Source organism: Medicago sativa, chromosome 5 (assembly GCF_051527215.1).
Source record: "Medicago sativa cultivar Bolivia chromosome 5, Bolivia_mono, whole genome shotgun sequence".
Classification (NCBI taxonomy): Eukaryota; Viridiplantae; Streptophyta; class Magnoliopsida; order Fabales; family Fabaceae; genus Medicago; species Medicago sativa.
In genome coordinates, this window is record NC_140753.1 from 6,750,753 (window position 1) to 6,755,732 (window position 4,980).

Sequence of the window (4,980 nt, forward strand, 5' to 3'; positions counted from 1 at the left end):
ACAAAACCAGTGGTCTAATGTAAATATTGTATTTTAGGGTAACAACGATGTAAAAAAAAGTTCCGCGTATTGTTATACCTGAAAAGTGCGTCAATTAAAAGTCAATGGCATGAGGATCTGCTTATATAGAAATTGCATGTCCTGTAATGACCAGTATGCCTCACAAAGAAATTAAAAAAAATGACTTTCAAACAATACGTAACTTTAGTTTTCTAAATTATAGCAACAACAATTCTAAAACATAACCAATGATCATACTTTTTGAAAAACTTCATGATACACAACATTTGTGGTTGCAAACATTATTATCTTCATCCAAGATGAACAACTTCAAACCTTTTCTAGAAGTAACTCGAGAGATAACGACATAGAGTTGTCCATGCGCGAACACGGGCTTAGGAAGATAAACTCCCACTCGAGATAAAGATTAACCCTGACTTTTATTTATTGTCATTGCAAAACAAAGCATCAATGGAAATTGTCTGCGCTTGAATTTGAAGGGTAGTCTTGGATCACTCGGAATAAGATTCATCCTGGGAATGAATACCCTGGTACCTGCCCTTTTTCCTGTAATTACGGTAGTAGATATCGTGTTCTTCCCTAGAAGTGTAACTGTCAGCCTCGTACAATTACACAGTCCATTGGCCTGATCGATGGTTCTCATCTGCATAACTGGATATTCGACCCTTAGTTTCAACCGGTGATTTGGAATTCCAGAGCTCTTAATACCATTAAGAAATTCCATTGTGAACCACTCGCTTTGGACATCAGAATTTTCACCCGATCGACAAACAGAATCAGAGCTTAAATACTCTTTCTCTTCACCTGGAATCGGTGACATCATATATTCGTTAACATGCTCAACTGAATCAAGCGTTGGTGCGAGTATTCCCCTTTATTGGAAAAATAGTGGGTCACCAAGGTTATCATTCAAATCGGGATACACAAAGTCTATAAGTGACATCAACAGATTTGTTGTGTCCGATATGAGCAAATCTTCAGGAATTTCTACCTTCATTTCACCATTCTCATCCGAAACGTCGTTGTCGTCTCTAATTGAGAGTATCCACTTTCCAAAATTAGCAATGTCTTCTTGCTCTACAGGTACCGAAGATGCACCCAATCTCATATTAACAGTAAGCCTCAACATATCACAATAAGCCCATATCTTTGATGAATTGATTGAGGCGTCAACAATATCCTGCCTCGTTCCTTTTCGGACAACATGCAACATCTGTCTGCAATCACCACCTAAAACTACTGTCATTCCATAAAAAGGTCTAAACTCGTTTAGGGGATCATTCTTGGACATGATATCACTCAGCCCAAATTATCAACTTTGCAGCACGCACCAGGCCTGCCCTAGGACCATCCTTTTCCATCGTAAGCGATGATGCCTCATTAATCTCAATAGGGACTGTCAGCGTTGAGTGCGCGGTTCTTCCACCTAGTAATAGAAGAGCCGATATACTGCTGGATGCAGCATTCAAAACAATTAACCCCTTCGATCTAACAGCAGCCGACAATGTTTTCCATATAAAGGTTTTTCCAGTACCACTGTAACCATATAAGAAAAAGAAACCATTGTCGTCAGAACCAACAGATTCCTTGATCTTGTCATGCACACATCTTTGTTCATAAGTCAGCATTAGTAACATATCAGCGTGTGTCTTTGCCAGCTCATCCTTGTTGTAATTTAGCTCATCGACGATAAGCTTGTTTGTGAAGGTTGGCATGTCTACTGCATTTGGCTTGGGCATAGATTTGAAATTAGTAAGTGAACGTCCGTTTTCCTGAAGCAGCATTTCAATTTTAATCAAACACAAGTTCTTCAAATCATTAGCATTGATACGCAGATTTGTATATTAAATGTAAAGACACAAAACTAATATTAGAACCTTTGCATTCATGTGCGTACACGTTGAAGAGAAAGTAAAAATCTAAGCTTTACATGAGAAGCCTTTATATTTAAACGTATCATTATGTGTTGAAACATGCTTATTTTCTCTTCTGTCTTTCTCGTAAAAACTCAAAATGCTAGGGAAAACTGTAGCCTCTTTTGGGTAGATAGCCAAAAATCAAACGTGTTACTCAAATCATGGCTCGTCATACCAAAATATTTGTTAAGTTCATGACCACTAAATACACACTATCATGACGTAATACGAAGAACAATCCATTAAGTTTGCCACTAAAACTACGATAGCTTGGTAGCAGTAGCAAATGGTGTTTATTTGTCTGACATTTATATATAATCAAGTATATTGAATTGGATTGATCTACTTAAAAGATATATATAGTGGAAAGCTCCCAGGTGTGTCTATTGTCTTAGGTAGCTTGATTTTATCTTTCTTACATATATCAGTTAATTTAGTATCACAAGGCCTAAAATTATATTTTCTTCACTTGAATATATGGTCTACAAATAAGATAGTAAGACCTAAGCCATATAAATATATGTAAAACTCTAGATGTCAAATAAATATGTAAAGAAACTTTCAAAAAGTTATAAAAAGAATGATGGCGCACCTTTTAACTTTCATTTTCCAAATCATACTATGTTATTGGTTAGTGTGTTGAAATGATGCATGAACTCTGAAACCATTAGCAGACCAATTATATGTGATTTATATATTTAAGCTCTTCTTAAATTGAGTTTTTAAACTTGTATCTTACTTCAAGCTCAGTATTCTATAGGTTGTTGTATAAATTCTTTCTCATGAAAGTATAAATTGTATATGTTTATTATTAGTACTTAAATAGATAAATATATTTATCGAGACAGGCATACAATACTTTGAGCATGAATATGTCAACCATTTTCTAAACTGTGCCTTTTTAATCAAAGAAAAAAATGCAAAAATCAGATCTTACACAAAACAAAATGGTACATAGATTTCAAAATAAGTACAATAAATATTACCAGAAATATTCAGATGCCTCCTACATTCAAATAAGATACCATCGGACAGCAACTGCCATGTCGCATCCCATACAATATTAGGGCTTCATTGTGCTAGTGGTTAAGAGATGCACAAACGACCAACGTAATTGTTAACCCGAACCAAACTCACCATGTTCCGTGATACCATCTATAAACTCTCTGTCGTCATCAAGTAATCCCAAAGCTTCCTGGAACGTGTCATAGGTATGTCCATTAACTGTTTTTATGCAACTATATCCCATGCAACCCTTCTGAACGGTCAACAGTATCCTCATGTAGTACAACTCCCCTATACCAGGCGGCGTGTAATGAAGTCTTCCAATTTGATATCCTTGTTTACGTGGCTGCCACTGTTTATCTTTCTTGACATAAATAAATCTTCTTGGAAATTCAGCATACGTCAGATTGCGACCGCCTACATACCGACGATTTGTTTCAAACCATGCGAGAAAAGTTATTGACGCTTCCTCGTTATACCTCACTATGTCCTCGATGTCACGATCACCATCGTATAGTACCGATTGTTCATTATGCATGTGAAACGTCAGTTTAAGAACATGAGGCCATTTATGGTGTATATCAAAAGCAAATATTCTTAACATTTGTCACTAAAATAAGTAAATATTAATCTAACAACTAATTACTAAGTAACTAAAATAAGTAATAATTTTTTCAATCACTCCAAGGATAATTAGAGGTCCTGGGTTCAAACCCGAATGAAGAAGTAAATGTTAATCTAACAAATAATTAATAACATTTGTCATTCAAAAAAAGTAATAATAGTTTCAATCACATGTCAATTTTTGCACTAAGAAAATATTGTTCTTGCTATTTGTTTTTTCTTTCTTTCTTATTTCTTTTAGGTTTAGTTGTACACTTATTGAGTACCGTGGTATTCCTTACAATTTTGTATGTTCTTTACTCGGTTCATCTGCGATCTTTTTTTTTTCCTTCAATTATTAATATTTGAAGCGGATGTCCATTGAATTCCACAAAGTTAACACCAAATAAACAAATTAAATATATGTGGAGAGTCATGTTAAGCATGCATCATAAATTTTTGTATTTTATATTTTTTACAATTTTAGTAGTATTATAAATAATTGGTTTTATATCCATCGTCTATTGCTCCATCACACATCGTAGTAAGTATATCGATTTCATAGTCGACCTCTCAGAGATAAAACCATACCGGTTATTAGTAACATGAGTCTCCTTTTTTAGTCTTTGTTCAATCACTCCTTTTTTTTTTATAGAATTTTATGGTATGACTCATGTTTAATTCCCCTATATCCAATTTTGTATATCCCACTTGTTCTTATGAATCAAAATTAAAGTGTTTTTCTCCACTAATCTGGCATTTGCTTTGACCATATCATTTCTTTAAAAAAAAAAAAAAATTAAGCCACTCAATGCCTTTGTCTCTTAGAATTTTCCACCCTTTAATAGTTATGTTATCATGTCATCACTCGAAACGGTCTCTCCAACGCATAAATGGTTGGGAGTTCACATTTTCATCATCCTCCTTTTCAACGTTTACTTTACCTCATGTTCTTGAATCTGACGATGGTAGTTATAGTTTTGGTTCTCTTATCTAATGTATGGGTTGTTAGAGTATAGTAAGATCACATAACCTTCGTTAAATAAGTTGTGGAAATACTTCTTCCATCTATGTTTTATATCTCTTTCCTGAACAATAATTTTACTCTCTTCATCTTTCATACACTTCACTTGATCTAATTCTCTTGTATTTATTTCTCGTCCCTTAGCAAGACTATATATATATATATATATATATATATATATATATATATATATATATATATATATTCTCATTCCTTGGTGCCTAAGGATTGATATAACCTATCAAAAGTTTGCATTCTTGCTTCGTCCAACACATCTTGGTCTCCTTGTTCATCTTATAACTTTCCCAAAATATGACACTTTTGCACCTAAACGACTCTTTAAAACATTTTCTTTTGATTATCACTTTACTTTGAACACTTTCTTTCTGCCACAAATATTCTTTTGATTTT

General features: G+C 34.0%; 1 pseudogene; it reads right to left on the reverse strand.

Moving 5' to 3' along the window:
* Positions 1-252: 252 nt before the first annotated feature.
* On the reverse strand, positions 253-4,056 carry LOC146919573 (ATP-dependent DNA helicase pfh1-like; annotated as a pseudogene).
* Positions 4,057-4,980: the final 924 nt, after the last annotated feature.